The following is a 13002-nucleotide window of genomic DNA, read 5'->3' on the forward strand; positions in this document are numbered from 1 at the left end:
CCATATTGTCATTCCTCATCAGTAAGAAAATTACAATCCTTGTACTTTTGTACTTCAATTAAATCTAAAGACAACACTTTTGACATCAATCTTCATATATTTTTCCTTCCAATTTTGCCCAGCAGATCAATCTCCTTAAGCATCACTATAGCTGACCATAAATTCTTTTTCTACCGCATGACCGTTGCAAGCCAGGACTTTTATAGAGAGCTTGGATTTTTGTCCTTGTGGCAAAGTCACCAACCAGAGTGACTACAACCTTCACTCCTCACTACAATATCAAGATGGCTCATTAAGACACGATTATGTAACAGGTCCTCTGCTTCATTATGTTTTAGTCAAAGAAAAGTCCATTTAATCCCATAGATTTTTAACATCACAATGCACAGACCTCACAAGTCAAAAGTGAGAGGATTATGTGCAGGTTATGCTCCGATACTGATTTGTTAAATTACTGTAAATCTCTGCTAATATAATTCATCTCTTCACCTTGAATTGCAGATCTAGAGAAGGAATTGGACTGTGTGGTGCTCAGGCATGTTTAGACTTTGTTTTTGTTCCTTTGCAGATATTATAAAGAGATTGTTACAGTGCCTCTGATGCTTTCTGATGCTACGGCTCAACAAAAAAAAAGATGTTTCTTGTGTTTTTACCACACTGATTAATTCTGACGTCAGGATGAGTGCTGAGCTCGCATAGCTTCATCTATGGGCCTCATCCCTGTCCCTTATGGCCCAAAGAAAACAAACAGTGTGTGCTGCATAAAAAGATGGAATCCTGTTTGCAGAAGTAAAGAAGAGCATGGATTAGGACATCTGAAGCAACACTGTGGAATAGGCCTTTCTGTTTTTCTTGGCTTGTGCGTCAGTTATCGCTCCATTGCAGAGGACATGGAAGATGCAAGATGATTTGCGTCTGCAGGACATTTAGTTCACCCCGCAAATTTGCCAGAAGAGAAGGGAACCACTATATAAGCAACACAAATGCTGAATAGTCGCCAGTAAGTGATTGAACCGTATAAATATGGTTAAGGTATAAAAAAAAAGGATAGTGGTTATTCTAATTAAAAAAATAGGCTACACTATATGTATGTTTGGAGTTTGTGAAAACTATAAGACACCCCCCACTATTTTCAGCTCCTGTGTAAAGGACTTAAAAGAGAAATACCAAAATCACTTCCTGCTCTTTGTGTTGCATATGACCTTTAACTGACATGAACTGCATATGACTTGAACTGAGGGCTTATTCACAGTGTATAACCATGAACTTTTGTGCAACCAAAATCACTAAAAACCAAGATGCTGAAAGTGACTATGGTGTTGGGGGTGGGACCTTTCTTACTCTCATTTCTAATTATATAGATTTATTTATAAAAATAGATTTGGATTCATGGTAAGTAAAACAATATTTAACTGTATTATCACACCCATGTCTTTTCCTCGTGTTTGTGACTCATAGAGGTTGCCATGTCCTCCCTTTAATGTTAGTGGCGTTATTGTTTACATGGTCACGTATTCTGTCCAGAGTAAATATGACATATAAAATATGTATTTTATATCGCACACGTTAAAAAAAAAAAAAACTTGGAGGAAAATAGAAAAAAAAATAACATGAGTATTTGAGTATAAAGAGAGCCCTGTGTCATACGTCACTTCCTGCCGTCGGATAGCCAGTTCAGGCCAGTTCACAAGGCGCTGTAGCGTTCAGCTTGTCCCACTGGGCTGTCAACACACAGCGACAGTGCACGCTTGTCTGCCCGCCCGCGTGAATATTTTCTATTAAACTCCGTCGTTTTCCCTTTAACGACGGTTTCCTTCAGATAACAAACACTTCCATCTCATTATGACTCGAAGGTGATCTTCAGAGTGTCCAGGTGGTTCTGGGTGAGTCCTCTCTTCCTTAAATATGTCACGGTGTGTGCCTGTCATCGTCACACATGTGTTCGATTGCTACCTAGCGGGGCTAAAGCTAAATTGGCTAGCAAGCGGCTGCTCTGTCAGCTCCCGTTCTTATCCGGTTAACGCGTTAAAAAAATCAGCCCAGGCTGTCGATTAAAACAGCGAACACGTTGTCCGACACAAATCGCACAATGTAAGGCACCTGGGTGATGATAATAAGCCAGTCACAGAGCTGCGTGCCAACAATGACGCTCCGCTAACGTTAGCCAACACTCAGTGACGTCCTAGGGTCTCGGAGGAACCCCGTTGGTTTGGGACTAGTGTTTTATGTCAATGGCATTTTACAGTTTCTACTGTTGCCGGGACTGTCAACCTCAATAAGAGCTTTACTTATTAGCCACAGCTAATTAAAGTTACTGCCCCGAATTGTACGTGTTTATAATGTTTGGTTTGTTTGGACGTGTTTCAATGTAATCCGCTTTTATGTAGAAATTTACCAATTAGTGTCTCACTTATCTCTTAGCTCCTTTAAAACCAGTTAAGGGAAGGACACAGATGGTATCTTCATCAGTATTTTCACAAGCACCTGCTCTGATCCCTTGTTTACTCTTTCAGCAGTTGCCATAAGTACTAAATATATGAGGGAAATGGCAATCGAGGGATATCTAGTCAACTAAGACTTACACACAAGCAGAGAAGTTGTTTTCAAGATGTACAGTTTTTCAGTGCTGAAAGTGGTCTAGTGCAAGGATTGTGCAGTGTTCTTGTGGGAGCACTACCAAAGGCATTTTTGCACCTAAAGTCTCAGAGCAAAGTTTATCTTTCTCTACATTTATCTTGTCAAATAAGTGCAAGTTGCATTTTGGAATAAAGCATGTGAAAGACCTTTTGAATGACATGCAGAAGTCATGTCGTCATCATGTGCAAAATGTCCTGTCGTAGTTGCCCTTGACTGGTACATCATGACTGGTTTTTCGTCACTTCATATTACTGGGAAGTTTTGCCATTATGGCCTCAAAACCAGTTAAGGATGAATATGATTGCTCTCCAATGCAACCATATATCTTGAAAAACAAAACAAAACAATTTAAGGAGCAAAATGCACCCCAAATTCTCTGATTGTGGAACGTGATTAAATTAAGCATTGTCAAACATTCTCATCATGTTCAAACTACAAAAGGATCACCTTTTGACTTGTCTTCAAATTAATTGTCTGGAATCCATGATACATACATGGACAGCCATTGGTAAAAATGGCCTTACACCTCCTCAGCATTCTACATGAAAAATGAATCTAATCCTAATCTCCATTTAGTCAAAGCAAGGATAAACTGTTTTGGCAGTGGGGGGTGTGTGTTTGTGTGTGTGTGTGGGGGGGGGGGGGGGGCGTGGTACTATACTTGACTGATTCCAGATTTTTTTTTCAAAGTTGTGCTCTGACAAGCCCAGAGCAGGAAGAAAATCAAGTTTTACATTCATGACATGAGTCAGGGTGATTTCTTTCCCAGCATGTCTGTTTTTATCCTCTGGAAGCCTTGTGTGAAATACACTCAACGCAAGAGCGCTTTTTTTCTCTGTTCATTGGTGCGATTGTTTGAGCCACTCAAAAATTCTTTTCACACAGCAAATTGACTGGACCAAGATTCAGCTGGATCGCAACTAGTATGTCCCTCTTCAGAATTTAACTTCTATACCTTTTTTGTTGTTCAGATGGAATTGATGAGTAAGTTAGTTCAAACCAGACAATGTGAATGTGTAAACACTCATACAAATTAAGAAAACATTGTTTATCAAGAGGTTTTCTTTTTTTTTTGAGGAGAAAGAGGGGGAACATTAAATGGAAACTTTTTTTTAAATTGAAAACTGTTGGTACATGTCAGTCTTTCAGATTGTCAGTTTTTTTTAAAAGATCGTGGAATGGCATGCTGCATGACTTGTAGTCATTCAGTCTAGTGCCATATCTGTAAACAGTTAATTACATAATTGATTCTCTAACTATATTTAGGCCAAGGAAATGCCTATTTGTATTTGTACATATATGTCTCTTTTGAGTTATGGTTTTTGATTTATTCTCTACTTCACAGTTAATCTTTACCCAGATTAGGCTCTTCTCACATTGCTTATGGCTACATGCTGTCAGCGGGGATATCATTAATTAAGTCTGCCGGGCTACTTATTCATTCGAGCAACTGCATGACTGGTGTACTCACACCACAAAAGGTTTCTGTAAACTTAGGCTCAAAGACAGGCAAGAGAGAATCATGAGATTGTGCTATATATAGTAACGCTGATCACTTTTAAAAACACCATGACTGAGTTCATGTTTATTTTGCAGCACAAATACAGATGCAGCTGATAAGTCTGGAATGTGTTCTTTGTTGCCTAATTGACTGCTAGATGTTATGCTACTCTCTGTTTTTGAGACCATATGCATCTTGTCACAGCCCTATGCAGTTTTAGATCATACAGAAATAGGATGTAGAGGATGAAGATTTTATTGCATTCTAACTTTGTCATTTAGTCAACTCTAACAAAGCCTGCATCAGTCTCGGACATGCACAACTGGTGAGATAACAGATCTTTGTGCTTCAAAACTGTAAGACCACAGGTCAGCTAAGTGTAATTTGATTTTATTCTCCCATGGCAGAATGATAAAGAAGCCCACACAAAAGAATTAGCGAGGAACAATTACTCAAGTTAAAGAAAATAAATCTGTGTTAAAACAATAAACATGATTGTTCAATTGAAACTTTAAGATATTTTGCTTTTTGACATTTTCTAGTTTTATATTTAGATTCTTGTAATTAGCCATTTCTCAAGCCCAAGTATGCCTGTCACCACTGATCAGTGATTCCTGGAATTGCACATTGGAATGTTTTATGAGTCAACTGTCATGTATAACAGCTCACTGTTCTATGTAATTCTGGAAGCAGTGGAGTGTCACCGACAGAAGTAAGGCAACAAGAGGTTCCAGGTGCTTTTGAGATACAATTTTCACATGTGTGTTTGAGGACTTCAGCTCAGTAGGAATGCATGTCAGTGTTGGTTCAGAGTTGTACTCAACAGAGCAGGAGCAGAACCATTCCATGAGGGAGTCCGCTTGATAGAGAACGTTACCATGCTATTTAGAAATCCTGAATAATCAGAACATCAAATTATTTGAGTGAAAATGGGTAATCCTGGCTGTACATACTCTGGAACTCAGTGTGTCCACATCATGACTTGAATTTTAAATGAACCATAGTTTATAGAACAACTATTGTTCTGTCTTTTATAACTACACATGTAGTTATAGTAAATAACAAAGCATCAGTCAGGCCAAACAACTGTATTAGAGGATTTTTGAGCTTTGACTGCTCTCTATTCACTTGTGCTCAGTATGAAACTGAACAAACAATTTGGACCTCTGAAAATTACCTGGAAGCGAACTCTCTGGGGTTTGAATTAAATTCTACACACTCTTGTCGTCTACATTTGCAGCAAAAACAATGATGAATTGCTTAGCCCACATAAAAAAAAGATAATGACTAGGTGGTCACCTCAAAGAAGAATCAAGTACAAAAAATTGATTTGATTACATAAGTTTGAAATCTGAGAATAGATGTAGAAAAAAAGTACAAAACAAAACTAGCTAGTCAAAAGGCTCCGTCCCAAAAAACAAGTTTTGCTGTGTAATTATGTTATTTTTAAAAATGAAAATGCCATTGAAAGTGAACATATTCCTTGTAAAGAATGAAATTTGGATGAGGCAAAGATGTGTCTCAGCAGTTCTGTCATAACATCCCAGAAAGCTATAATTTGGGCATTGTTGTCGGCTACAAATTGTGCCATTAAGCTGTCCCTGTAAGGTAACAAAGACAAGTTACATGTCTAAATGGAGAAGTTCACAGTTTTTCTGTCGCTTTAACACTTTCCACTGTTAATCCAAAAGCATGTGGTTGGACTTTAAACTTCTTATCTGTAAAGTTATTAATTTTTCCAGCTCTTTCCCTCTGTTTTCTCTCACTGGATTCTTGAAAGATTCCTTGAAAGTTTGTGCTCCAATAACTTCAATCATTGACGCCTCAATGAAATGTTCTGTCAATATTTGATTCTGTTCTGTGGTGCACAATTTGTTATTAATAAAACACAAGTGAGGACTATTGTCCTAATTTCTTTTTTGCTGGATATGGTCATAGAATTTCATCTGAAAACAATAACCTGCAGTGTTGCTTTGCAGCTTATGATAGCTTGAAAAATGAAGATAATCCAGATTTTTTTCATGTGTAGATTCCTGAAGCAGGTCCCAATTAAACTAATTAAAAGATCCATGTGAATAGAAAAAGTCAAACCTCAGGGAAATGGTAATTTGCAAACTATGTTTTCATCACTTGTAGTGGGCTCGCAGGGAGGTCATTGGTCAGCATAGGAAGGGTAGGTGGTCATAGATTTTTTTTTTTTTGTAAGGCCAATGTGATGATGATTGACTCAGGATGGGGACTCTATCTTTGCTATTATACCCTGCGAGTACAAGGGAAGTGATAAAGAAAGCGCATTCAGAGCACAGTAGGTTTATAACAAAACTTTTTCCTTTAAATGCTTCCATGAATTCTAGTCATTAGGTCACAGCTTATTGTTCATTCTTTTTGTCTTTGTGTCGAGGAACACTCCTATACAGCTTTACACATTCTCAGTCTGTTCAGTGCTAGATCGCTTTTCTTTATGGTCGAAGGGACATTATTTTCCATTGCAGCTGGATTCCATGTTATCACATAATTGTTTGGAGTTTTTTAATTTATTAGTCAAGATGTGAGTGCATATTCCTGGAATCTGAAATTTTCACTCCCCAAAGCTGTTTGATTGGATTCCTTTTTTAATAGAATATTTTTACATGCTTTGATGGATTTTATGAGCATTGCCATTTCACTATTTTACTGGTGAGTCAAGAGGGGAGCTTGTTTGGTTAGTGGTGCGAGGATAATCAAATACACTTAGCAGGTATGGGTGACTGATAATTTTGAATTGTTTTGAAGCTATTGGAAAAGTCTGTTAGGTGGGTGGAAAAAGTAATGAATTTTGAGAATCTTTGTGATTTTAACCTGAAAGTATCATGTGTCAAATATTATCATTTTATATGGGTATATGACACCTTTTTTGATATTGTTGTGCCTCGTAACGTATTTCGGCTTGGTGAAAATACAAAAAAACATTGATATGCTGACAGTTTATTTTTATTTTCAGGACTTATTGCTGCATTTATTCTGAAGTTATGTTTATAGATTATGTGTAGTTCTTATTTAAAGTTTTTAGGTGTGTTTGCTAAAGAAAAAGGCTGAGAAATCTGCAACAGGAATTAGATAGTGCAAGACTGCAAAATTGGGAGGAAATCAAGATGAATAACAAAGTTCCTGATCTTGGGAAAATATCAGTTTTGTTAGCTTTCCATTTTTCTGCATAAGCACTGATGTTTGTCATGTTTAAATTAAAAGGCACCAGTGTCTGGGTCCAGGCTTTCACTTCCCAGCAGAGAGGAGAGTGATACCTATTAATATAATAGCAGACTAATCAAATGAGAGTTAACAATGTGGCTTTAGGCCTGTCTGATGGCATCTATAAATATCTCTGAAGTCATGCTGAATCCTAGAAGCCACAAACAGGGTTCTCTGTATTTCAATCAGTACATGGGATTCTACTGTAATTCTTTTCTCCGCAATAGAAGACTCAGTATCTATATTGGTACATATTTTCCTGGGGGAAAAGTGTTGTTGTTGCTAGCAGCTAAAGGAAGGGAATACCAAGCCGATTGACTTCGTGGAACTTTTGAAGGTTACTGATGCCATTACTGATCTGGTTGATAACTGTTTAAGGTCTTTGCTCACTGTGAGAAACGACTCCTGGCAATCAAGTAACATCACATGTCTGCTGGAGTCTGTGGGAATGGGAGGATGTAGAACTAGAATAAATGCAACATGGAACAAGCAGGATGTTACTATTAGTGTCAAGGCAGGTTTTGGGAGGTAATCTTCATGGCAATGAGGACAAAGTGGTCTTTGTTTTAATTGAGCAATCAAAATGATATTAGGATCGAAAAGATGAAATGACAGAAATGAAATTAGAAATTATTAATGTGATCACATCAGTCTTAATCCCAAGTTACCTCATGATATTCAGTAATGACTACTCAGTTATCATTACCTTATTACTAAAGGTATGCTTGTCACTCAAAGGCCAACATATGGACAATATCCATTTTGAGTTTTACCTTTGTTTTGCTTTATAACTTAAAGTTGTATAAATTACAGTAAATCTAAATATAATCGTTGCTATATGAACGTGGGTGAATTTTGAAGCAGTTACAGAACTTTTTTCAGTTTGCAAGCCAATTTATTTCAGGGAATAGAAACATCACAAATTGCTACTGGTAAGTCAAGAACTAGTACTGTAGTTGTTAGGAAGGCACAGTTGAAATAGCTATAAGTTTTATCGTCCTCAAAGCCCAACATTTCAATCAGCTGTTAAAACCCCAGAATTGATTTAATGTTTGGGGGAAGAAATCCAACCAAAGAAGAGGGCAAAGCATAGACCATTGTTATGCTTGAATTTACCTTTCACATTAAGACACGATTACATTTAAGGTAACCAACATGGAGGCCCAGATACAGACTGAGATGCTGCCAGGATTTATTCCAGGCCTTGCAGATCGTACAACACAGTAACCGCTATATAATCCAAATACTTAATTACCTACAAAAAGAAGTGTAAAATAAACAAAACAAAACAACAAAATGTAACCTGACCTACATGTTTGTTTTTTCTTTCATATTCTAGAAAAAAAAGTCAAATTATTGATGATTGAACCAGAATTGCAATTTTGGTGTCCTACAACACCAGAAGTTGTATGTTTGACATAAAATATGTGTTGAAATGTTGAAATGTCTGCTTCTGTTTTAAAAGTGTGACTTACAGCTCAAACAATGGATCTTGTAATATCACTAACTACTGTTGCAAAATCTTTCCAAACAATCATGGTTTGTTTCATTTGAAATATGTTTCTTTTTTTTTTTTTTTTTTTTTTTTAAATGGATATAATTTTGTTTGACTAACAAACAAAAGCTGCTCCAAACTGCAAGCTGAGGAAAAAAAAAAAAAAAAAATGAGGAGTTATCTACAGTTTCTGTAGAAGCATCTAGGAACAGTTGACAGAACCAAAAATTACATTCATTATAATTGTTTGTTGTTTTCATGTTTGCTGTCAACTTTTATGTACTTTACTGTTGCATTAACATATTAATATCAAGCTTGAAATTATTTATCAAGACAACATGAATGTTACATTATCATGTTTTGTTTTTATGATCAATTCAGGTTTAATACATGCTCTCTAAAATGTGCGCCTGTAAAATCCTATTGGCTGGTTTTCAAAGCGCCTGATTGTTCTGAGTCCTCATTTTTTCTTAGCTCATCACAGATTTGCCATTATTGGCATTCCTTCAGCGTGATGACCGACTGTTTAGTTAAAGTGTTACTCAAAGTCAACATCACCTGCCAGGTTAGCTGAACTGAGCTTTTGAAACGTGGTTATAATGTAATAATAATGTTTTAATATTTGACTTTTTTTTTTTTACCACCCCTAGGGTTCCAGGTTGGTGTGGTGAGAGAGCAAGCTAACTGCTGGAGACTGCCTGGGACATTGTGTCCCTGGCTCTCAAGGTACTCTACGCATTAGTCCTTTTTACACAGAGCCTCCACCTCACCGCCGCAACAATGACCCCCACCAGCACTGCATTTTTGTTTATGTTTTACCAAACAACTGGAGCATTTTGCCACACCATTGTGTGAATTTTCTTCTGGCATTTTACAACAGACAGGATTCATAAACACAATGGCGTCAGTACTTAGTGAGTTGTTCTGATGTTCCAAGTGTCCCCTTGACACAGACTTTGATCGGGTTTTGTGATGGCATCCTCAGCAGGAGGAGAGGCAGAGCAATTTGTGGCCCAAACCAATTCAATTTTCTATACCTAAGCCAAATATTGGATGCATATATATGCAAAATTCTCAGTATGTCCTTGCCTTATACCTATTACTTAAAAGTGTTGCGAATCATTGCAGCAATTCACCTCTTTTCAGGAGTTTCATTTTCCCCTGATCCAACACAATTTGCCCCCCCCCCCCCAAAATCTATCTATATATAGCTATTCTTGGGAATTGATTTGGGGGAATCAAATTGTGTTGGATCAGGGGAAAACTGTGCATGTCAACAATGATTATGATTAATATTGTTTTATCATGTCTCCTAATCGGCTTTTGGAAACAATGTAATTTCAATTCAGATGCACTGAAAAAGTAGTAAGTAAATAGTAAGGTAGTAAAAGAAAATATAAATCATCAAAAGCTTCTTTATTAAGGTTTTTTGTTTTGTTTATCAGCTCACAACCGTAGAAGATTAGGGCATAATAAGATGGCCTTTAGCCTTGTACCCTTATACATCTTGTTCACTTTGTATGATTTTTATACTTTTTCACCAAACTCTCAACCATCTTAACCTTTGTATGTCGTGAATGTTGCAATAACTGGAAAGATAGCAGACAGCAGAAATGACTTCCCTCTTTGTATTATTCATTTTCTCTTGAAGCAGAAGGAGCTGTCATTTGTGCTAAATTTTTTTTTCCTTTTGGGAAAAAAAACAGCAAAAGACCCATCACCTTGTGAAAACTCTGAAGCATAATTAAGTTTTCAAGTGTTTTTTTTTTTTCCCCCATTTTACTCAAAAATTAGTTTACTCAAAACTGTCTGATGTTGAAATGTGGAATGAATCATGTTGCAGGAAAATTACTCATTTGTTTCCTTTTTTACCCTTACATTTACTGATGAATTAATATTTAAATTCTACTCATAAATGGGAGGGAGCCCATCATCTGGCATGACCTGAGGGGACAGTATGGAACAATCTATCTCATTAAAGACAGAAACAATCCTTGTTTTTCTACAACGAAAGGTAGATAACATGATTTTTCAGCCAAACAGTTCATCCTCCCAAGTTTGAAAGATAGCTTTGGGCTCTGCTGTAAGAAAATGCAGGAATTAGCTGCAACGTTCAAAACTGAAAGTATTTAATTTCCCTTACTACCCCTGCATCCTTTGAGGATCCTTTGAAGAATTCAATAAAGTACATAGTGTGCTGCCTCTGTCAAGAATGTAATACAACCTTGTTTGCTTTTTGCAGAATTTCAGAATGCTTTTAAGTGATCGCTACTATGTTAGCTTGATCAGGTCATTGCTCCTTCTGTGCCACTGTTGTCAAAGGCATCACATTAAGAATACATAAGATGGCATTAGAATCCTGTTGCAAATGTTTTTGCTATGTGTGGTAGAAAGTTTGTTTTTCTTTTCTGAAAACAATAACATCTTTTCTGCAAACTATTGTTTATTGTGTTGCATTAACCATGTTTGAAATGAATGCTCTTGCGAGTTGATGTGAACTTACTTATAGTATGCAACAGACAAGAATGGAATGTTCTAGAAGCAGTTGATTAAAATGTGTTAAACTAATTTGGAGAATCACTTTAGGATGGTATTTAAATGACATTTTTGACATTTTCAAACTCCAACTCGCATGTCTGGACCAGCTGCGAATGACCTTTTCACGCTGCTCTTGAGGTCCAGTGTTTCTCCAGTCTTTCACAATTTGCAAATCAGGATTTTGAGACAATCTTTCCCTGCTTTTGTAGAACTTACTCTTAACTTAGCTTAAAAGAATAACCAGTATCTTGACACGTATTGGCCAAGTCTACCAAATATTAACTTTGCCTTGTGGTCACATTGGAGCCTGTCATTGTTGAGCCTTTTCTAAAACTCACTGTTATTAAAACACATCATTTAAACACGATAAGTGACCTCACAATATCTTATGTCACTCCATAAACTTGGTACTTTGAATACTTTTGTTGAATGGCAATATTTTACAAGACTCTGTGATGCACTGGTGCCTGTGTTTCCAGTTATAGAAGAGATTAGGGTGGGTGTGTTCTTGTTGCCCTGTACCTACAGCCCAGCACTCGCCAGAGGGCTGCTATTGTAGAATTCTAGGAAGGGCTTGGTCCTAAGCAAAATATTCCACTGTATGCCAGAGAAAAAGTCTAGCCAGGGTGCCGCTGGATGATAAGATCAACTGTGGGGGTGGGGGGTATGAGACTAGGGAGTAGAGGGGAGATGGGGTGTGTCGAGTTGGTGCAGTAGTAACAGTCTCGTAGTTATGTAGGATATCTTTACTTGCAGTCTCGGTTCGTGTGTAGCCTTATAACCCACAATAGTTGTTTGAAACATGTGATAGCACAGGCCCTATTTTTTTTTTAATTGGAGAATCTGATGATAAACTTTCCCAATATTGCCCCTGTGCTGCTACGTAAAAGACCTCAATTAGTATTTTAAGTATATACTCTGTTTGGCTGCAATCGGCCTTAAATTCAGAGCAAAATATCCAGCAAGAGCAAAGTTCTAATCTAGACCTGCCATTTGTTTTGATTATGATGGAGTTGAGTGATTACTATATTGTTAGAGGTAATATCTATTAGCGTTTAGACATTCTTTTGGACACCATCGACTTCAGCTGAGACTAAGTTTGATTCAGCTGATTTCTTATCCAGACTTGAACGTATAGGCCAAACATTCAATTTACTAACTCAGATTTTTTTTCTCTCTCTCTCTCTATAACATCTGTTAGAGCTTCATTTTATTTTGAAATAGAGGACAAGCTGTGGGTGTTCTGTTATTTTCATCATGTGACCCAGTTGTCCCTCTCCACTATGGCAGTTCATACACACAACTCAGAGGAAAAAAAGTTTTATGAATACACCATGACCCTATTGGTCTGTCTGTAGGTGTGTTCACACTTAACAGATAATCTCAGGTCTTCTGAGGTGAAGCAGCTGTCGGAGTAATGTCTGATCATAGTGCAACAAGGCTCAGTGTGCTGTTTACCTGGTTTGCTTTCTTGCACTTTGTCTCTATAAACAGTAACAGCTTTATCTTGTGTAGCTCTTATGAGTGTTGTCATAGTGCAAAGAAGGTTTTGACCAAAGTTAGTTTAATTGCATTAATGTAAAGCTAAATATGTAGGTATTCT

At 37.1% G+C, this 13002-nt stretch overlaps 1 protein-coding gene across 4 annotated transcripts in view; it reads left to right on the forward strand.

The window, feature by feature from the left end:
- The first annotated feature begins 1745 nt into the window (after nucleotides 1–1745).
- Nucleotides 1746–13002, forward strand: part of atp13a3 (ATPase 13A3) — a 31409-nt gene continuing 20152 nt past the window's right edge. For 3 of the 4 annotated variants that reach the window (XM_086162556.1, XM_086162559.1, XM_086162558.1), the window contains exons 1-2: nucleotides 1746–1883; nucleotides 9512–9587. The gene's annotated coding sequence lies outside the window, so the exon portion shown is untranslated. Of the gene's footprint in view, nucleotides 1884–6692; nucleotides 6815–9511; nucleotides 9588–13002 lie in introns of those variants that run through there. The other variant, XM_086162557.1, reaches the window with a different exon arrangement.

Source organism: Fistularia commersonii, chromosome 16 (assembly GCF_037954325.1).
Source record: "Fistularia commersonii isolate RoL2024-O1a breed Wild chromosome 16, RoL_Fcom_v1.0, whole genome shotgun sequence".
Taxonomy (NCBI): Eukaryota; Metazoa; Chordata; class Actinopteri; order Syngnathiformes; family Fistulariidae; genus Fistularia; species Fistularia commersonii.